The sequence below is a fragment of the Heterodontus francisci genome, chromosome 10, assembly GCF_036365525.1.
Source record: "Heterodontus francisci isolate sHetFra1 chromosome 10, sHetFra1.hap1, whole genome shotgun sequence".
Lineage (NCBI taxonomy): Eukaryota > Metazoa > Chordata > Chondrichthyes > Heterodontiformes > Heterodontidae > Heterodontus > Heterodontus francisci.
This window is the reverse complement of record NC_090380.1, coordinates 110847892-110871143: the sequence shown is the minus strand read 5'-3', so window position 1 is coordinate 110871143 and position 23252 is coordinate 110847892. Positions and strand designations below refer to the sequence as shown.

Below are 23252 nucleotides of genomic sequence, written 5' to 3'. Positions count from 1 at the left end.
AATACTTTACCCTCAACAGCATAATGATTACACTGTTTTTGGTTTCATAAAGATTGGATTTACTTTTGTTTTGTTACAGCGTAAATATTCATGGATAATTAGTGAACACTGAAATGCCTCATTTGCATAATCTGTTGCTACATTATGCCACAATCACAGAATCACAGAATCACAGAATAATACAGTGCAGAAGAGGCCCTTCGCCCCATCGAGTCTGCACCAATGCATTAAAGACACCTGACCTGTCTACCTAATCCCATTTGCCAGCACTTGGCCCATAGTCTTGAATGTTATGACGTGCCAAGTGCTCATCCAGGTACTTTTTAAAGGATGTGAGGCAACCCGCCTCTACCACCCTCCCAGGCAGTGCATTCCAGACCGCCACCACCCTCTGGGTAAAAAAGTTCTTCCTCAAATTCCCCTTAAACCTCCCGCCCCTCACCTTAAACTTGTGACCCCTCGTAACTGACCCTTCAACTAAGGGGAACAGCTGCTCCCTATCCACCCTGTCCATGACCCTCATAATCTTGTACCCCTCGATCAGGTCACCCCTCAGTCTTCTCTGCTGCAGCGAAAACAACCCAAGCCTGTCCAACCTCTCTTCATAGCTTAAATGTTCCATCCCAGGCAACATCCTGGTGAATCGCCTCTGCACCCCCTCCAATGCAATCACATCCTTCCTATAATATGGCGACCAGAATTGCACACAGTACTCCAGCTGTGGCCTTACCAAAGTTCTGCACAACTCCAACATGACCTCTCTGCTTTTGTAATCTATGCCTTGATTGATAAAGGCAAGTGTCCCATATGCCTTTTTCACCACCCTATTAACCTGCCCTTCTGCCTTCAGAGATCTATGGACAAATACGCCAAGGTCCCTTTGTTCCTCTGAACTTCCCAGTGTCAGGCTATTCATTGAATACTTCCGTGTCACATTACTCCTTCCAAACGCTTTTCAGCGTTAAATTCCATCTGCCACTTTTCTGCCCATTTGACCATCCCGTCTATATCTTCCTGTAACCGAAGACACTCCACCTCACTGTTAACCATTCGGCCAATCTTTGTGTCATCCGCGAACTTACTGATCCTACCCCCCACATAGTCATCTATGTCGTTTATATGAATGACAAATAATAGGGGACCCATCACAGATCCCTGTGGTATGCCACTGGCTTCCAGTCACTAAAACAGCTGTCTGTCATCACTCTCTGTCTCCTACAGCTAAGCCAATTTTGAATCCTGCAATACAATGATGCCTTGCAAATTTTAGAAGGATTATTTTCTGTTTTTATTGATGGAACTGTAAGACAGAGTGCACTTACGATACTTCAACACTCAAAATAAACAACTTGGTAAACAAGGGAGGGCCTTGAGGGGATTTTTATGTAATCTAGTTTGCCTCAGTTGGCAGCTCTCCTGCCTCTAAGTTGCATTGCAGGATACAATCAAGACTGACAGTTAGACTGGGACTAACAAGGACAAATGGTATGGGAAGCAACAACTAACTTTAAAAAAATGGGTTTAAAGATTGCTTCAATTAATGTGCGTAGTATTAAATCCACTACGCGATGTGTTTCAAATTTGGATTACCTCGCCAAGGTCAAAGCCGACCTACTGTTTCTGCAGGAGTGTGGAATACCACACCTCAGCATTTACAGGCAATGATTGCGATGGTGGTCCCACGGGCCATTGATCTGGTCAGGAGGTAATGATTCCCATTCCTCCGGCCTGGGTATTCTGCTGTGGGGAGGTAACTTCACCATCTCCGAAGTTAAGGAGGTAGTGGGCGGTCGTCTCCTCGCAGCAGATGTAATGTACAACAACACTCTGCTCCGGTTGATCAACGTGTACGCCCCGGTACAATGCAGCGAGCGGCTGACCGTCCTCCAGCAGCTCCCACTGCTACTGGTGACGCCAGGCCGGTCATTCTAGGTGGTGACTTCAACCGCATCATCGTTGCAGCTGGACGATCCGGCAGGGACGACAGCAAACTGGACGCTACGTCCAGATTCCTAATGGAAACAGTTAAAGATGCCAAACTGCACGACGTCTTCAGCAAACCTGCAGACGGAGCGCAGCGTAGATACACATGGTCAAGATTGGACAGGTCTGCCCGTTCCAGGATTGACTTCCTGTTTGTGTCCCGTGCTGTCACGGTCGGATCCACCGACGTCAAGCCGGTGTTCTTCTCCGACCACTGCCTCTTACTGGCCGACTGTCACTTACAGGATGACCAGCGGGTTGGCAGGGGGACGTGGAAGCTCAATGCTACACTGCTAACCCCAGAGAACGTTGAGGAACTCAAAAGGGATTACAAAGGTTGGAGGACCGTGAAACCCCTCTTTGAGTCTCCAGTTCACTGGTGAGAAGCGATCAAGGAGAACATCAAGAGGTTCTTTATCCGCAAAGGGGTTCAGAGGGCGAGAGAGAGACAGAAGGAAATGTCCCGACTCCAGAAAAGTATGCAAAATCTGCTCTGGCTGCAGACGATGGGGGATGAGGTCAAGGAGGACCTCCAAGAGGTGAAGAGCCAGCAGGCTTCGCTCTTTGCCACGGAGGCCTCCAAGATCATTTTCCGGTCCAGAGACCGCTCCATTGAGCAGGATGAGACGTGCTCACGTTACTTCTTCCAAAAGGTACACACAGAGAGCTCTGTTATCTGCAGCCTGAAGGAAGAGGATGGCTCAGTAACGTCTTTGCAGTCCGACATACTAAGGATCAGCAAATCCTTTTATGGTCACAGACAGCAGAGCCTCCCAGTTCTTCCTGTCATCTATCACAGAGGTCTTAGATGACAGCACGAGGGAGAGACTGGACAAGCCGCTAACTCTGGATGAGCTGACAAAGGCCGTCGAGTCCTTCGAGACGAGTAAAACTCCCGGGAGCGATGGCTTACCGGTTGAGTTGTATTCGGCCCTGTGGGACTGGATCGGCCCAGACCTGCTGGAAGTATACGAGAGTATGCTCCTGGCCGGCAGCATGTCAGAATCCATGAGGAAAGGCATCATCACCTTCATCTACAAGCAGAAGGGGGAGAGGGCAGAAATCAGAAATTGGCGGCCCATCTCACTGCTTAATGTTGACTACAAGATTCTGTCCAAAGTCATAGCCAGCCGAGTCAAGTCTGCTCTGGAGTTGGTGATTCACACCGATCAGACCTGTACTGTACCCGGCAGGAAGATCTCCGATAGCCTCGCTCTACTCAGGGATATGATCGCCTATGTACGGACAGGAGGGTGGACACCTGTCTCATCAGCCTGAACCAGGAGAAGGCTTTTGACAGGATATTACACACCTACATGATGGACGTGCTTTCCAAAATGGGGTTTGGGGAGGGAATCTGCAATTGGATCAAACTGCTCTACACAAACATCAGTAGTGCAGTTTCAATCAACGGGAAGTTTCCCGAACCAATCTGGAGTCAGACAGGGCTGTCCTCTCTCCCCTGTCTTGTTTGTTTGCTGTATTGAACCCTTTGCTGAGTCTATTAGGAAGGATGCGAGCATAAGAGGGGTGACAACCCCAGGCAGTGGAGGCACTCAGGTTAAAACCTCCCTATACATGGATGACGTCGCCATCTTCTGCTCGGATCCGCTGTCTGTGCGCAGACTGATGAGCATCTGCGACCAGTTCGAACTGGCCTCGGGAGCCAAAGTTAACCACGGCAAGAGTGAGGCCATGTTCTTTGGGAACTGGGCTGACCAATCCTTTGTCCCCTTCACCGTCAGGTCAAACTACCTGAAGGTGCTGGGGATTTGGTTCGGAAGGGCCGGGGCGTGCACCAAAACCTGGGAGGAGCGAGTAGCCAAGGTACAATACAAACTGAGCATGTGGGAGCAGGATCTCTCTCCATTGTGGGTAAGAACCTGGTCATCAGATGCGAGGCGCTTACGTTGTTGCTGTACGTGGCGCAGGTCTGGCCCATACCCCACTCTTGCGCTGTGGCGGTCACCCGAGCCATTTTCCGCTTCATCTGGGGATCCAAAATGGACCGGGTCCGGAGGGACACGATGTTCAAACCTCTGGATAAGGGCGGGAAAAATGTACCCAACGTCGCCCTCATCCTGACGACCACCTTCGTGTGCGGCTGCATCAAGCTGTGTGTAGACCTCCAGTACGCAAACTCCAAGTGTCACTACGTGCTGAGGTTCTATCTGTCCCCGGTGTTGCCAAGGATGGGCCTGGTCACATTGCCGCGGAATGCTCCATCCAGTTGGACTGTGCCGTACCACCTATCCTTTGTGGAGCAGTTTCTGCGGAAAAACACCTTTGACCAGCAATCCATCAGGCTGTGGTCTGCACGGAATGTCCTCAAGGCCCTACGGGAAAAGGAGATGGTTGATCCTGTCATTTGGCGGAATGCCTCATCACCAGAACTTTCAAACAAGCACCAAGATGTAGCTTGGCTGGTGGTGAGAAGAGCCCTCCCCGTCAGATCCTTCCTGCACGCCCAGAGTCTCACCCCCTCCGCACAATGCCCTTGAGGTGGCTGTGGTGGGGAAGAGACGGTTGCCCACCTCCTTCTGGAATGTGTCTTTGCAAAACAGGTGTGGAAAGAGATGCAGTGTTTTTTGTCGAGGTTTGTCCCAAGCAGCTCTGTAACACAGGAGTCTGTGCTCTACGGGCTGTTCCCAGGGATGCACACTGAGATAAACAGAAACTGCTGCTGGAGGACTATCTATTCGGTGAAAGACGCCCTTTGGTCTGCCCGAAACTTGCTGGTCATCCAGTGCAAAGAGTTGTCCACGACCGAGTGTTGCAGACTGGCACATTCCAAGGTCCAGGACAATGTGCTGAGGGACGCACTAAAGCTTGGGGCAGCTGTGGCAAAGGCTCATTGGGGAAGAACCATTGTGTAAGGTCCCCCCACCAAGGTGAACTGAGGGGCTGGATCCATGGAAAACCCCTTGGGCTGTATCCAGAAAATATGGGTTTGCTGAAAAATGTACATGGCATGGAAAATTAAATGGAAGGTTGTGAGGCAACTCACTCCGGTATTGAAGGGAACTGATCTCTTTGTATTCTCGACTTGGTGCTGTTTTGAGCTGTTTTGTAATGTATTTTTTACAGATTTTTATGAATAAAGTATATTTTGGAGAAGAAAAAAGTTCACTGAGGAAACACTATATTTTCAGATACAAGAGATTTTGCATGAGACATTAAGCTGAGGCTCAATCTGATTAATAAGATGCCAGAGTACTATTTTGGAGAAGAGCAGGGCAGTTCTCCCAGTGACCTGGCTGATATTTATCGACTGTATTTCCTTACATTACAGCAGCGATTGCACCTCAATAGCACATTATTGGGGTAGAATTGGTCCCCATTGTGCACATATCCCAGACAGGTTACTCATCAGAAATGCTGTGCCAGACTTCACACTTCTAATCATACTTTGTTCCAGTTGTAAAATAACGGACCGGATTTCACAGTCAGCGTCGAAGTGACGGCACTTGTTGTTGACCGTAAAGAAAGCTGCCTACAATGTTCTAACGATCTCTGTGGTGTCTATTTCTTCTTTCCCAATGTTAGTTTGAATCTGGTGCCAAGTAACAGTGATGTCATTAAACAGGGTAAGCAGCCAATCACATTGAAGTATTCTCATAGACAGCAAACCAAGAAGTAAAATTCACTGATGATCTTCACTTCAAATTTTACAGAGAGCAACATAAATGATTGGTGCATACACGTGGGATTAAGGTAGAAACTGAAACATTATATGGAACTTATTTTATCACAATAGAGAAATTTGTTAGCCTAAAAATATAAAATTCGTTTTTCAGAACCAGAGAGGTTTTTCCGAAATAATTATGAACTTAGAGCATTGCTAAAAACATAGTTACACCTTATTTCATTGGGTTTTACAGTGAGACTAACTGTGTAAAAGGGAAAGTTCTCGTCAGTTCAGTTTATTTTATTTTCATTTTTTATGTTATTGAGAGATACAGCACCGAAACAGGCCCTTCGGCCCACTGAGTCTGTGCCGACCACCAACCACCCATTCATACCAATCCTACACTAATTCCATATTCCTACCACATCCCCACCTGTCCCTATATTTCCCTACCACCTACCTATACTAGGGGCAATTTATAATGGCCAATATACCTATCAACCTGCAAGTCTTTGGCATGTGGCATGTTATTTCTAATTGACAGTTTTGTTGTCAATGCTACCACAAAATCTGCAGCAATATATATAAATGGAGAAAACAGTAGCAATCTTATGCTGGGTTCTTCCAATCTGGAACCAGAAATTTACAAGAAGCTACAATTGCCCTCTAATTGACTTCACATGGTAACAAGTAGCTACAGTTACCCTGATTTATCTATTGCACAATTCATTTCAGGAAGAACTTGGGTCATGATCTAAAAGGTTACAGGTCAGATTAAAAACAGATGAGTCCCATTAGCTAACCAACTAACCACCATAACTGTGCTCCAGATTCCAAAATACCCATGAGCAATGCTAAAGCAGCAAGACTCAAGAATCTCAACACCATCCAGGACAAAGTAGCCCACTTGATTGGCACCCCATCCACCACCTTAAACATTCACTCCCTCTGCCACTGGTATACAGTGGCAGCAGTGTGTATCATATACAAGATGCACTGCAGCAACTCACCAAGCCTCCTTCAACAGCGCCTTCCAAACCCGCCACCACTACCACCTAGATGGGCAAGGGCAGAAGACGCATGGGAACACCACCACCTGCAAGTTCCCCTCCAATTCACATGCCATCCTGTCTTGGAATTATATCTCCATTCCTTCACTGTTACTGGGTCAAAATGTTGGAACGCTCTCCCGAACAACACTGTGAGCATACCCTGCACCACACAGACTGCAGCGGTTCAAGAAGGCAGCTCACCACCACCTTCGCAAGGGCAATTAGAGATGGGCAATAAATGCTGACCTAGCCAGCGATGCCCACTTCTCATAAAACAAAAAAAAAGAAATACTGCGGACGTCGTTAATCTGAAATAAAACATTAAGTGCTGGACCTAAACCTTAGCAGGCTTGGCAGCATCTGTGGATAGAAAAACACAAATGTTTTAGTTCAATGACCTTTTATCAGAACTCGCAAGCAATCCCTTGGGAGATCAACTGAGGTCATAAACGTTGTGGAAATTAGGGTAATGCGATATCAGTATTACTCTTGGACCCCAAAATATTTCTGCTGAAATTACTATTCCTCATGAAGCTGATGGTTAGCCTATAAAAGCACGGAGTTACAGAGGATTAAATAGAATTTAAAGCACAGAAACAGGCCATTCGGTGGAACTGGCCCATGCTGCCGTTAATGCTCCATGTGAGCCTCCTCCAACCCTACTCATCCAACCCTTTTACCATTTCCTATTATTCCTTTCTCCCTCATGTACTTATCTGGCTTTCCCTTTAATGCAACCAAGGCATTTGCCTCAACTATTTCATGTAATAAGTAGCAAGTTCCGCATTCTAACCACTGTCCAGGAATTCTCCGATGGCTTGGTGAATATTAACACTTTCCGTTCCATTTCTATGCTGCTTTGAGTTGTCTGATCTTGGCTGAGTTAGCAAGATACAATTGGCTTCATGGTTCAGGAAGGGGAGGGAGAAGAAAATGAATGAGACAGAATTTCCCTGAACTCGATCACTGGCTAGCCATCCCTGCAGGAAAAAAGTGTACAGATGCCAGCTGAGGCCTGAATCAGATCCAGCCCCCTTGTTAGGTAGGCAGACTATCATTGTCTAGTCTTCAGATATGAATAACCACTTGAGCTAGTTGCATAAGGGCAGCAAGCACCAGCAATACCTTCAGGAGAGGAGGAAGGAAGCTAATTTTTACTTAAAGCTACAACAACAACTTGCATTTATGTAGTTCCTTCAATGTAGTAAGATTTCCCAAGTTGCTTCACAGGAGGGTTATCAGCAAAAAAATTGGACGTTGAGCCACATAAGAAGATATTAGGACAGCCTGGTCAAAGAGGTAGGTTTGAAGATCATAAAGGAGGAGGAAAGAGGTGGAGAGATTTAGGGACGGAACGCCAGAGTTTAGGGCCAAGGCAGCTGAAGGCATTGGGATGAACAAGGGATCAGTATTGTAGGAGATTACAGAGATAGGGAGGGGTGAGGCCAGGACAGGTATGAAAACAAGGCTGAGAATTTAAAACTGAGCTGTTGCAGGAGGAGGTGACCATGTAAATACTGTATTATTGTAAAAACCCATGTGGTTCATGAATGTCCTCTAGGAAAGGAAATCTTATGCCCTTACCTGGTCTGGCCTACATGTAACTCCAGACTCACAGCAATATTGTTGACTTTTAACTGCCCTGTGAAATGGCCTAGCAAGCTATTCAGCTGCATTCAAGAAGGCAGTTCACCACCAGCTTTTCAAAGGACGGGCAATAAATGCTGGCCTTATCAGTGATGCGGAAATCCTGTGAACGAATAATAAAAACCTGCAATCTCATACTTCTGGCTAAGATGTAACTGAAGGAAATTGTTGGCTCTCGCGCAGTCCTCTCGTGCGCAACCAGAACCAATGCTCTCAGCTTTTATCAGATCTATCTGTTGAGAAGAGAAAGCACTGATTGATGCTACCCCCTCTGGAAGAGGCCTAGGGACTGTCACCGACTGCAACACAAGCATACGAAGGTAGACTATGAATATGATTACTGTCTATCAATTTGAAGTAATCACCCCAAAAGTTGGGCGGTAGCGGTTAACTTATTTTGCGCGACATGATGATTGGGGTGGGTTTAGGGCTAAAGACACAGAAATCTAATTTATGCAGCACAGAGATCCTTGCATTTTTTTTTCAAAAACAAACTGCAAAAAATAACGGCGATGACAGAGTCTATGTCTTCACATCGAGGCTGCAGATTGTCCTTGGGCAATGCCTGGGGGAGTTTAGCTTTCTTTCTGTTTCCCTCACCTACACCTCCCCTCCCTCAAATGATAGTCAAGTATCATATCCTGCATTCATCAGAATGAAAAATCCCTGTTGTGTCTCAGCACAGCATATAGTACAGGGCAGTGCTCAGCACAGCGTACATACAGCTGTGAAAGATAAGGCTGCTCTTCACACAGAGTGATCACAGGCAAGCTTTTGGCCGACGGTTGTTTAATTACCTTCAGCAGTACATGAGCTGAAGAGAAACAGTCTTTGCATTTTAACAGGCACAGTGGTTAAATGTGGCCTGTTTCTGGGGCTTTGTTGGATGACATTTTCATCCCAGCCTGAAAATGGCATGATAAGAACGTTAGGAGTAGGCCATGCAGCCCCTTGAGCCTGCTCCGCCATTCAGAAAGATCATGCCTGATCTGATCTTGGCCTCAACTCCACTTCCCTCCCTGTTCCCCATAACTCCTGACTCCCCTATAGTTCAACAATATGTCTATGTCAGCCTTGAATATATTCAATAACTCAGTCCCCACAGCTCTCAGAGGTAAAGAATTCCAAAGATTCATGATCCTTTCAGAGAAGAAATTGCAAATCAACTCCATCTTAAATGGGTGACCACTTATTCTGAAGCTATCCCCCTTGTTCTAGATTCCCCCATGAGGGGAAACATCCTCTCAGCATCTAAATACTCAGCAGGTCAGGCAGCAACTATGGAGAGAAAAACAGAGTTAATGGAAATGCAGCAAAAGAAGGAGGCTATTCAATCCTTCGAATCTGTTTCTCCATTCACTTGGATCATAGCTGATCTGTACCTTAATTCCATCTACCCACCTTAGTTCTGTAACTCTTGCCTAACACAGACCTATCAATCTCCATCTTCACATTTTCAAGTGACCCCCAACCTTAGCTTTTGGGGGAGGGAGTTCCAGATTTCCACTTCTCTTTGTGTAAGTAAATACTTCCTGACATCGCTCCTGAGTGGCTTAGCTTTAATTTTATGGTTATGGTCCCTTATTTTGGATCCCCAGAAAACACAGAATTTTGCTTTTGTTTTTGGCTTTTTAACAACACCAGTTATAGATAAAACAGTTTAAAATAAAATCATTGCAATAGGATAGATTGTTGGGTAGCAGGCAGTAATACTGAGCCACGTAGAGGCCTGCTCGACCGAACCCGACGGGACCCGACAACATGAATCGGGTTCGGGTCGGGTCTGGCCCATCTTCAGGCTCCGGCTTTTGGGCTCGGGTCAGGTCGGGCCGAGTCCAAGTCGAGTCGGGTCGGGTCGGGCCGGGCCGATAAGTATGTGCTGGTAAGTATTAAAAATAAAAAACTTACCTGAGCTGGGAGTCCGGGACGAAACTGCGTCTGCGCAGAGTGAGTGACGTCACTATGACGTCATCGTGTATGCACGGCAGCTTCGTGGAGGTTACGAGTCGGGAGGTAAGTAAACGGATGGCCGGGTCGGGCTCGGGTCGGGTCAAGTTGGGGCGAGCTCGGGTCGGGGCAAAAGCGGCGGGGGTCGGGCTCGGGTCAGGTTCGTTTTCCCGACCTAAAGTAGGCCTCTACAGCCAAGTATCGCTCGACTGAGAAACTTATGGATCCAAGTACAGAAATCACTAAAAGATAGTGGACATGTACACAAATAATTTAAAAGGCTAATGGATTACATCAAGAGGGTTGGAAGAGAAAGTCATGGAAGTTTTGTTACAGCTGTACAAAGCTCTAGTTTAACCCCATCTGGAGTATTGCGTCCAATTCTTGGCACAGCACCTTGGAGGGGTGCAGCACAGAGTTGATATCAGGCTTAAAAGTTTTAAATTACGAGGTGAAGTTGCACTAACTAGACTTGCGTTCCCTTTGAGTATAGAAGTTTAAGGAATGGTCTAATTGAGGTGTTTACAGTCATTAAAGGATTTTTTTAGGGTACTATTAGTACCCCACTCAACTGACAAGAGATCTTGGCTATTAGTAATACAGTCTCAGTAATACAGTAATAACAAAATACAGTCTGCAAGTATACCAAAAATACACAGCTAATGTTTGATGGGCACTGAAAACTGATTCCCAGCTGTCAGAGAGAGTTGGTTTATGGGCCCTGAGAAAGCCATTCCCTTGCCAATTAGCACCATTACCATCCAATTTGGAGAAGAGCGAAGTTTAAAAATTACAGAAAAGGCATGATAGAAATGGCATGACAGAAATACTATGATGGAAATTGTGTGTGACAGAAATAGCGTGACAGAAATAAAGGGCTGTATTTTATACAGTCTGCGGCAGTTCCGACTCCAGACCAAAAATGTGAGAGGAATCCCGCCTCAGCCGTTTGGGGTCCCCTGGCTACATTCCATGGTGCTCAGGCAATTAACTGCCCAGAGTTGGGGTTCCCGTCCCTTTAAGGACAAGGATCCCATTTCCAAGAGCTGCCAACCAATCAGAGGGTCGGTAGCCCAGCAGTCACAGCAGCACCACCAGTAGTTGTGGCCACTGCTGGAACTGCAACAGTCTCGAGACTAGGGGCAGCCATGGGGCCCTGGATAGCAGTTAGTGGGGGTCATCTCGCTGGGGCCAGTCAGGCAGTCTCCGGCGAGGGTTGGTGGGTTGCAGAGGACAAGAGAGTGGGAGGTGGCACAGATGGCACAAAGAGGAAAGGTGACCCCTCAGCCTACACAGTGGCTGCCTGGTTTTACTGGGCAGCCCCTCCACCGCCGCTGGTAAAATGCCAGTGGTGGCAGGAAGAGGCCCTCAATTGGCTTCTGGGCAGGAAGGCCATCCTCAGGTCACAGGTCACAGATCTGAAACATTAACTCTTGTTTTTCTTTTCACAGCTGCTGCCTGACCTGCTGAGTATTTCCAGCATTTTCTGCTTTTGTTTCGGATTCCCAGCATCCACAGTATTTTGCTCTTGTACGCTATTTTATTTAATACCTATTATGATTTTGCTCCCTGGTTTTGCTCACAGCAGTGTCCTGGAGATTCACCATCAATTTCTGGAGAGTCCAGGCCAATTCTGGAGGATTGGCAACCCAATTTCGTGATGGATAATGACTCAAATTGAGCTAAATCATGATGGTTGGAATACAATGTCAGTAACTGTGAGGTGATACATTTTGGCTCAAAATAACAGCAGTAATTATAATCTGAATGAAAGTAGACTCGGTGCTGTGGAAGAGCAGGGGGATTTGGGGGTACAAGTTCAAAGGGCATTAAGGCAGCACCTCAATTAGATGAAAGGCATTAAAAAAACTAATTTTTGATTTCATCCCTAGAAAAAAAGATTATATATATATATAATGCTAAAGCTACAAAAAATATTACTAAGACCTCCATATGCAGTATTGGGCTCTACACGATAGGAAAGCTTTGAGACTTTAGGGAGGGTACAAAGCAGATCAATGAGCATGCTGCTTGGTATTAGAAAGAACAGAAAGATTTGCCTTTATATAGCACCAATCATGACCTCAGGACTTCCCAAAGCACTTGACAGCCAATTTAGAACTTTTGAAGTGTAGTCACTGCTGTAATGTAGCACATACTAATAAAAAGATTTGAAAAATTGAAACGGAAGAATTTTTCAAATTCAATTTTTCATTAGACTGCGGGCCAAGATGATGGAAGCGTTTAGAATGATGAAAGGGTGAGATAGATTAGATACATGCATACTGTTTCCAGTGGCTAAGGGATCAAGAACAAGAGGCCATAGATATAAGATTAAATGCAAGAGATTTGGAATGAGGGTAGGAAAAACCACTTCAACCAGAGTTGTGAAGCTGTAATAGTCACACCCAAGATGCAGATGAGGCAGAAACAAAAGATAAATGGAACTATTTGCTCGCATTGCAGGTAAACAGCAACGCAGACTGGTTGGGTTGAATGGCCCATTTTTGGGCCATTCTGTTTATTTTTATAGCTTCCATAATAATAGAATATCTGAGAGTGAGTGGCAGGTTGAAATCTACTAGAATGGTTCAGATGGTTTAAACATAGATTAACAGACTTGGACATATATCACCATTCCTTCATTGTCGCTGGGTAAAAGTCCTGGAACTCTCTATGGAACAGCACCATGGGAGAACCTTCACTACATGGACTACAGCCATTCAAGAAGGTGGCCCAGTACCACCTTCGCAAGGGAAGGGTTATAGTTGTTGGCTTTGTCAGTGAAGCCTACATCAGAAGAACGAATAGAAAGAAAACAGATATTTGGGAATGCATTACAACAACAACTTGCATTTATATGACACCTTTCAAAAGTCCCAAGGGGCTTCATCAGACAGAAATTTGACACCAAGCCTTTTAAGGAGATATTGGAACATATAACCAAACGCTTGGACAAAGAGATCATGATTAAGGGGCGTCTTAGAGGAGAAAGGAGAGATGCGAGGCAGAGAGGTTTAGGGAGGGAATTCCAAGCTTAGGGCCAAGGCAGCTGAAGGCACGGCTGTCAACAATTGGAGATGCACACGAGGCCAGAGTTGGATGAGCGTGGAGATCATGAAGCCTTGTAGAGCTGGGGAAGATTACAGAAATAGGGAGGAGCCAATATAGGCCAGCAAGGACAGGGATTACGGGTGAATGGAACTTGGTGAGTTAGGATACGGGCAGCAGGGTTGTGGATGAGCTCAAGCATGTGGATGGTGGAAGGGGAGGGGAGAGGAGAGGAGAGGCCGGGCAGGAGAGCATTGGAAGAGTCGAGTTTAGAGGTAACAAAGGCCTTTCTGAGGGTTTCAGCAGCAGATGAGCTGAGGCAAGGGAGAGTCGGGTGATTTATGGAGACAGAAGTAGGTAGAAATGGGCTAGAATCTGATCAGTATGCTGCACAATAAATAAATATGTTTGATTTTTTGAACAGGAGACTGCCCCTGCAACTTTACCTTCACTCAAACGCAGATGAAGAGCAAGAGCATTCTGAGCACTCTGAGAGAAAGAAAGAAAAAGTCTTGCATTTATATAGCACCTTTCACAGCACAGGAAATCCCAGAGCACTTTACAGCCAATGAAGTACTTTTGAAGTGTAGTCACAGTTGTGACATAGGATACATGACAGGCAATTTGCACACAGCGAGTTCCCACTAACAACAATGTGATAATGACCAGATAATATGTTCTTGAGAGTACATCAGTTCTTAATGGAGAGAAAACTGAATAGATATGATCCCCTCTCTCACCTGTGTTGAAACTTAGGTCAGGCCAAATGTCATGCTGGGCTGTACCAGTCACAAGTGTGTCTCCAAGCTTGAACTGTCTAGCCTAGATGGTGGCTTCAGCTTGGTCTTTTGTTAGTGTTTTATTTTCTGTGAATAAAGAAATCTTCCAGCCCCTTCCGTCCCAAAAATGTGCCTATTCTGCAGTTTGAAAAGATGTTTATTCAAGCCCAAGTTCACCACATTTTTTATTTTACATTTTCTGGCCTACTTGTTGGCTCATCCATGCACACAACATCTGTAGAATAGAGTCTCAGTAGCTGCCCAATGTTTAAAGGTTTAATAAATTCTCTTTGCAGTATTGAACAGTGTATACTCCCTTTGCGCTGCTTTCGATAAAAATTTAAGCCCCAGCATCGTGGAATTAACACTTACGAACCTGTATATTTTGTGACTATTTCCATGGTTATAATGGGTTATTCCTATGTAAACATGTCACAATGTGCAATTGCAAAATCTGGCCGGCAGGTGGCTATGGTGCAAGTTTCTGGAAAAGCATCATAGGAATGTGTTAAGGGGAGATATCGGGGCTGCCTGTTGAACGAAAATAGGACATTAGCACCTAATTAAATGGGGGGGTGGGGTACGATTTACCCTCCAGTTTATATTGACGGTGTGACCGCCATTACCTTCCCAAGGGTCTCCCGCTATCATCATAGTAGGACTCTAGTGGTCGAAGCATGTATTATGCTTGCTCCACCCAGTTTCAACTGATGGTCCAACTGAAAAGGAGACCAGACGTTAAGATTAATTTTATTTTTGGAGAGCTGGGATCAGCAGGAGTTCCTGCGGGCTCCTCCTACTGCAGCAGTGAAACAGTTCACAGCGTCTTCGTTAGATTACCTATCAATACCAAATTTATGCAGTTTTGTCCTGTAGCCTGATTGAATTAAGATTGTCCATGTTGTGTTCCATATCGGACTCTTACAGCCAATGGACGATAGTTTCAGTCTGTGAATAATACTTTGCATTTATACTGCACATTTACTATAATGAAACATCACAAGGCGTTTCACTGGAGCATTATCAGACAAAAGTTTGACACTGATCCGCATTAGGAGATATTATGACAAGTGACCAATAGCTTGGCCAAAGTGGTAGATTATAAGGAACGTCTTAAAGGAAGAGAAAGAGGCGGAGAGGTTTACAGAAGGAATTCCAGATCTTGAGCTCCAGACGGATGAAGGAATGGCCACCAGTGGTGGAGTGAAGGAAATCGGTGATGTGCATGAGGCCAGAATTGGACGAGTGCAGAAATGTCAGAGTGATGTGGGGCTGGATGAGGTTACAGAGATAGGGAGGGCAGAGGTCAAGGAGGGATTTGGAAACATGGATGAAAATTTGAAATTTGAAGTGTTTCTGAACTGGGCCCCGGGCCAAAAGGTGAAAGGGTATCATGGTAACCCAGTGCTGCAACAACTCGTGTTAATCTATTGATATGGTTTAAAAGTCTTACCTACTGCCTGTTCAAAAAGGTATCACACCTCAAAAGTCTTCATAAGGCAAAAAAAATCATACTTGCCCCAAAATTCCCAACGTTTATTGGTATTGCTGTTTAGGTTAAATGTTCCATTGACAAAAAACAAACAAGCAAAATTACTATCACTCCCTATGGACTGATTTGATGCTTATTGATGATCTTATTAAATGGTGGAGCAGGCTGAAAGGGACCGAATGGCCCGCTCCTGATCCTAATTCATATGTTCGTATTTGTGGAATCAATGCACTTACTACATGGTGCAGGAGAAAACACTGACCATCTTGAAGTTTCAGCTAAGTGCATGTTAAATATAAAAATAGTTATAGATGATTTTCTTTTCAGGAAGCGACATTTCAGATGATCTCTAGACTTCCCCACGTGCCCCCACATGAAGTGGTGTATCATACAGAATGGTGTATCACATGGAGTGATACATCACATGGAATGGTGTAGAGTGGTGTATCATTTAGAATGGTATATCATATAGATTGGTGCTCCTGGGCATGTAATCCATTGACTATGAAAGATTAAGGAAAGATAAACTATTTCCTCTGGTTGGGGGAGTCCAGAACAAGAGGAGATAACCTTATAATTAGCACTAGCCTATTCAAGGGTAATGCATTTCTTCACACAAAAGTTAGTGGAAATCTTGAACTCTCTCCTCCCAAATACCGGTGAGGCTAGAGTTAAATTGAAAGTTTAGAACTGAAACTAATAGATTTTTGTTAGACAAGGATATTAAGGGTTATGGAACCTAGACAGATAGCTGGAGTTAAGATACAGATCAGCCGTGATTTAACTGAATGGTGAATAGACTCAAGTGACTGAATGACCTCCTCCTGTCAGCCCTAAGCTCAGTAACCTACATTGGCTCCCAATCTGGCAATACCTTGAATTTAAATTTTTCATTCAAATCCCTCCATAGCCTTGCCCTTCTGTATCTCTGTAACCTGATCAAGCGCTGTAACTCTCCGAGATTTCTGAGCTCCTCCAATTCTAGCCACTTGTGCATCCCTGATTTCTCTTGTTCCACCATTGGCGGCTGTGCCTTCACCTCCTTTGAGTCCTTAAAACCTACCTCTTTGATGAAGCTTTAGATCATCTGTCCAAATATCTCTTTATGTGGTTCAGTGTCAAATTTTGTCTGCTAACACTCTTGTGTAACGCCTTGGGACATTTTACTGTATTAAAGGTGCTGTATAAATACAAGTTGTTCTTGTTTCTATCTCTCCATTCTGATCTTCTACTTGATAATCCATTGCCTGCTTAGCCTTTGGCAAAGATTGACGATGGGTTGAGACACCCTTAATGCTTTCCAGATGTTCCTTAAATTTTTATCCCCTTCCTTGTCTTCATTAACTGTTCCCATCCTTTTAAATTTGACTTGCATGCAATTTTAGTTCCTGACTGCAGTTTCATTCTGAGAACCAGTGGAGTTTGGTACTGTTACCGGACTACTAATCCAGAGGCCTAGACTAATGGCAAGGAGGCATGAGTTGAAATCCCGTCATGTCAGTTGGGGGAGTTGAAATTCAATTAATTAACAAATCTGAAACAGAAAGCTCGTCTCATTAATAATGATCGTGAAGCTACTGGATTGTTGTAGAAACCAATCTGGTTCACTAATGTCTTACAGGGGAGGAAATCTGCCATCCTTACCCAGTCTGGCTGGCCTGCACACAACAATGTAGTCAACTCTTAAGTGCCCATTAAAATGGCATAGGAAGCCACTCAGTTGTATAAGATTGCTACTGAAGCACAGTGGATGTAACTACATCGCATAGACAGCAGTGGTTCAAGAAGGTAGCTCACCAGCACAATTAGGGATAGGCAATAAATGCTGATGTTGCCTGCGATGCTCACATCCCAAGAACAAATTTTAAAAAACAATTACTGAAAAACTTGAGAACTTAGGACTTTGGTGGTGACTCATAAAGAAACAACTTGCATTCATATAATACCTTTTACAATTTCATGGCATCCTAAAGAGACAATAAGATACTTTTTGAAATGTAGTCATTGTAATGTAGGAAACGTGGCAACCAATTTACACACAGCAAGCTCCCATAAACAACAATGAGGTAATAACTAGATAGTTTGTTATCTTACTGATGTTGGTTAAGGGATAAATAATCATCTAGACACCACAAGAACTGGTTTGTTCTTCTTTGAAATGGGATTCATTATATCCACCTGCAAGGGCAGACTGGACCTTAGTTTAATATCTCATCTAAAAGACGGCGCATCCGACAGTGCAGGACTCCCTCAGTACTGTATTGGGAGTGTCAGTCTGTATTATGTGCTCAAGGTGGTTGAAAAATAACATATGGGTTACTTTAGATTATAAATAGAGACATAGAATATAACAGCAAAGAGATCACGCTAGAATTTTGTACATCACTTGTTAGGTCTCAGCTCGAGTATTGTGAACAATTCTGAGCACCATCCTTCAGGAAAGATGTAAAGGCCTTAGAAATGGTATAGAGGAGGTTTACCAGGATGTTCACAGGGATGAGGGACTTCGGTTTGAGGAAAAGTTGGAAAGGTTAGGACTGCTCAGAGGTGACTTAATAGAAGTTATCAAGATGATGAGATGTTTTGATAGATTAGATAGAGAAAAACTATTCCCTCTGTTAAGTGGGTCAACAGGTCAGAGATTTAAAACTATTGGCAAAAGATCTAGGTGGGAGATGAGGAGAAATCTTTTCACTCAGAGAGCTGTAGGGGTCAGGAACGCTGTACTTGAAAAGCTGGAATCTGATTCCATAAATATTTTTTAAAGGGAGTTGTAAATTCCTGCCCCGATCTTCCAGTAAGCTGCTGCTTTGAAACTCTCTTCACCTCAGCTCTGTAACACCTCAAGTTAAGACTCAAAGCCTTGGCCAGTTTCCCACCTCAGTGTTACAACCCGGTGAGAAAGGTGTCGAGGGGTCCCTTTCAGCTTTCACCTGGTCTTACCGTAACAGCATTTAATTTTAAACATACTGTGTTTTTAGCTCCCCCTTGGTGAATCCTTGTTCACCACTTTCCAATTATAAAGCAAAAAAAACTAGAACAAAGAGGTTTTCTTAGGTTTAAAGAAGAAAAGTTGAACATAAACTTTAATTTGGTTGATGTCTATGGATACACGACGCGCATGCAAATAGAGACAGAAAAGAGCAGAAGAAAAATAACATCGAAATGTTTGAGGCAATATCTGAAGAGTTTTTGTTACGGTTGTTCGAGCTCACTGTAGAGCTCTTGATTGTAGGTAGATCTTGCTTTTTGTTGGGCCCAGTATTCTTCTAAACTTTGTTCGCTGTGGGAGACTTTTCTCTCTTGGGATTCATGTGTCTTCAGTGGATTTAGAGGCTTGTGAGAAAGAAATGGGAGGAGACAGGAGAGACCTTCTCAGTCCAGGAGCAAACAAACACTCTGAGTTCAAACTGTTTGTACAATTCAGAAAAAGCCAGGTTGTGACTAACTGATCTGATCACATCTTGGATTGTATCACCTTAGCAGTCTCTGGAATGCTTCTCTTACACACAATCCCTGGTGATCAAGGTCCATTGTGGGTTGAATATGTCAGGAATGGTCCTTTGTCCTTCCAATCACCATCTGTTAATATGCAATTGTCTTTTCCAGCCACGGCTGATCTGTTTAACAAGTCCTTTCTTCATTCCAGTAACAGTTTAAAATCAATGTTCATGACAAAATTAATGTGCCTCCTTCTTGGCAGGCAGGGGCCGAGCATGACATCAGGGAAAGCTTCTTTTGAAGCAAAACCCCTTTTAAGGTCACGATTCTCTTCTTAATAAAAAGATAAGATGTGAAACTCCCTTCTTCTAGTCAATCTAAAGTCAATCTGGCAGGAGAGACATGTCTACAGCTGCCAAGAGAGAGTTGGGCTGACACTGTTGATATTTAGTATCTGGCAATTAAGTACAGAAAACCTCTACTGATCAAAACTGTTGTTTCCTCTTGTCATTTGTGACAGAAGATTTTGACAAATAACAAGTACAAGCCAGTCTACCCAGCGTTCAATGGGCTGTCACATCCTAATGGTTACGAAAGCTCTTCACTCTTGACAATGATGGGAAAAAGGAAATTTTTCTAAAATATATACATATTTACACACATCTAGGACACAACAGAATTCGGAGTCAAACTCTCAAATTGAGACAGGACAAAGGTCTTCAATTTTCAAAACAGTGATTCCTGACAACGCAGTCTTTTCAAAATGACTTCATGTAAAGTCAAATTCTCATTTGGGTGATCCAGTGACTTCCAAACTATTTTAGAAAGTCATTATTGTCTTCTGATGATGTGTTGAGGTTCACACGCAAGTCACAGATTGTAAAACTCTGGCAGTGAATGGCTTCTGATTTATACACACAGAGGCTGTTCCACACCTTGCAAGGTTTCAAAGAATCAAGTTATCCCTGTCCCACAGATTGAATAACTCAGTGCCTTACAAATTAAACCATTAACATAAGCCAAAAGATTTTAATTTGTCAGTGTCCTGAAACAGGGGATTTATTTTCAGGAGACTTCATAACATACCCATCCATGGAACTGACAGACAGGAAAAGACAAACCGGTACATCGAGTGTGCTCACATGTCCTGATGGTTGGAGCATCATGACTAGGCACTTGAGTGATCCTCATTCCAGTTGACTGTGCTATTGGGTGTCAGCCATGAATGGGTAGTTCTCTGAACTCTGAGCCAAAATGCTATAGGTTCCAGCCCCACTCCATGGAATTGAGCACAAAATCTAAGCTGATATCCCACGGCACAACTGAGGGAGTGCTGCATTGTCATCTATGAGATGGGACAATAAACTAAGGTCCTGTCTGCCTTTTCAGATGGATGTCAAAGATCCCATGTTATTATTTCAAGGAATATCAAGGGAGTTTCCCTGGGCTAATATTTATCCCTGAACCAACATCACTAAAACGGATTATCTGATCATAACTGTTTGTGGGACCTAGCTGTGTGAAAATTAGCTGCTGCGTTTCCTACTTTACAACACTTGCTATGAAGCACTTTGCGACGTCTTGACAGTATTTAATGCCCATTCCTAATTGCCCTGTGCAACTCAGTGTCCTGCGAAGCCACTTCAGAGGGCATTAAGAGTCAACAACATTGCTGTGGGTCTGGATTCATAGATGCCAGATTGGGTAAGGACAATAGCTTTCCTTCTCCAAAGGACATGAGTGAACAAGTTGAATTTTGACAATAATCGGGGTCTCACACAGCCAGTAATACCTCCAACGTACAGCTGTTGGAGTCACTAAATCCAGATGTTGGAAAGACCTGTTTTTTTAACTGGTGATGCAAGCCCCCTACTGACACTGATATAAAACATAAGAATATAGGGGTAGGAAAAGAACATCCAGCTCCTCAAGTCTGCTCCACCATTTGCCTACTCATTTTGGTACCATAATGCTGATACCATTGCCCAACAAAATTCTATCAATCCCACTTTTGACATTTTCAATGGACCCCCAGCCTCAACAGCTTTGTGAGGAAGAGAGCTTCAGATTTAAATTCATTTCACATTTCACCCAACAACACAGTATCTGCGGATTCTGTACCAGTTCCGTACTAGCCACTTGTAAGCCAATGGTTGACTAAAATCTAAGTGCATCATTATAGCTTTCTGGCCCAAATCCAGATCATTTGTAACTTTATCAGATCATTACGAAATTGAGATGATATTTCTTCGACTTTCTAAAACTCTGCTGATACTTTCCAATAAGTTTTAAGCTCTAGTTCCTCAAACCCCCGAACACTTTCCTTGATAATAATTCCAGACTTTAATCACTTGGTACTCAGATCAGACTATAGTTAGCTAGAATCCAAGTCACACTATCGTTACCCAGATCCCCGATCAGATTATAGTCATTGGATCCCTGGTCAGACTGTAGTTACCCAGATCCCCAGTCAGATTATAGTCATTGGATCCCTGGTCTGACTGTCGTTACCCAGATCCCCGGTCAGATTATAGTCATTGGATCCCCGGTCAGACTGTAGTTACCCAGATCCCCAGTCAGAATATAGTCATTGGATCCCCGGTCTGACTGTCGTTACCCAGATCCCCGGTCAGATTATAGTCATTGGATCCCCGGTCAGACTGTAGTTACCCAGATCCCCAGTCAGAATATAGTCATTGGATCCCCGGTCTGACTGTCGTTACCCAGATCCCCGGTCAGATTATAGTCATTGGATCCCCGGTCAGACTGTAGTTACCCAGATCCCCGGTCAGATTATAGTCATTGGATCCCCGGTCAGACTGTAGTTACCCAGATCCCCAGTCAGAATATAGTCATTGGATCCCCGGTCTGACTGTCGTTACCCAGATCCCCGGTCAGATTATAGTCATTGGATCCCCGGTCAGACTGTAGTTACCCAGATCCCCAGTCAGAATATAGTCATTGGATCCCTGGTCAGACAGTAGTTACCCAGATATCCGGTCAGATTATAGTCATTGGATCCCCGGTCAGACTGTAGTTACCCAGATCCCCAGTCAGAATATAGTCATTGGATCCCCGGTCTGACTGTCGTTACCCAGATCCCCGGTCAGATTATAGTCATTGGATCCCCGGTCAGACTGTAGTTACCCAGATCCCCAGTCAGAATATAGTCATTGGATCCCTGGTCAGACAGTAGTTACCCAGATATCCGGTCAGATTATAGTCATTGGATCCCCGGTCAGACTGTAGTTACCCAGATCCCCAGTCAGATTATAGTCATTGGATCCCTGGTCAGACAGTAGTAACTCAGATCCCCAGTCAGATTATAGTCATTGGATCCCTGGTCAGACAGTAGTTACCCAGATCCCCGGTCAGATTATAGTCATTGGATCCCCGGTCAGACTGTCGTTACCCAGATTCCCAGTCAGATTATAGTCATTGGATCCCTGGTCAGACAGGAGTTACCCAGATCCCCAGTCAGATTATAGTCATTGGATCCCTGGTCAGACAGGAGTTACCCAGATCCCCAGTCAGAATATAGTCATTGGATCCCTGGTCAGACAGTAGTTACCCAGATCCCTGGTCAGATTATAGTCATTGGATCCCTGGTCAGACAGTAGTTACCCAGATCCCCAGTCAGATTATAGTCATTGGATCCCTGGTCAGACTGTCATTACCCAGATCCCCAGTCAGATTATAGTCATTGGATCCCTGGTCAGACAGGAGTTACCCAGATCCCCAGTCAGAATATAGTCATTGGATCCCTGGTCAGACAGTAGTTACCCAGATCCCCAGTCAGATTATAGTCATTGGATCCCTGGTCAGACAGTAGTTACCCAGATCCCCAGTCAGATTATAGTCATTGGATCCCTGGTCAGACAGGAGTTACCCAGATCCCCAGTCAGATTATAGTCATTGGATCCCTGGTCAGACAGGAGTTACCCAGATCCCCAGTCAGAATATAGTCATTGGATCCCTGGTCAGACAGTAGTTACCCAGATCCCCAGTCAGATTATAGTCATTGGATCCCTGGTCAGACTGTAGTTACCCAGATCCCTGGTCAGATTATAGTCATTGGATCCCTGGTCAGACAGGAGTTACCCAGATCCCCGGTCAGATTATAGTCATTGGATCCCTGGTCAGACAGTAGTTACCCAGATCCCCAGTCAGATTATAGTCATTGGATCCCTGGTCAGACAGGAGTTACCCAGATCCCCAGTCAGAATATAGTC

The 23252-nt window shown here is 44.5% G+C and overlaps 1 protein-coding gene across 3 annotated transcripts in view; it reads right to left on the bottom strand.

Annotated features, from left to right (window-relative positions):
- LOC137374715 (neural cell adhesion molecule 2-like) overlaps window positions 1–23252 on the bottom strand; it is a 1514570-nt gene that overhangs the window by 720599 nt on the left and 770719 nt on the right. The window lies entirely within an intron of this gene.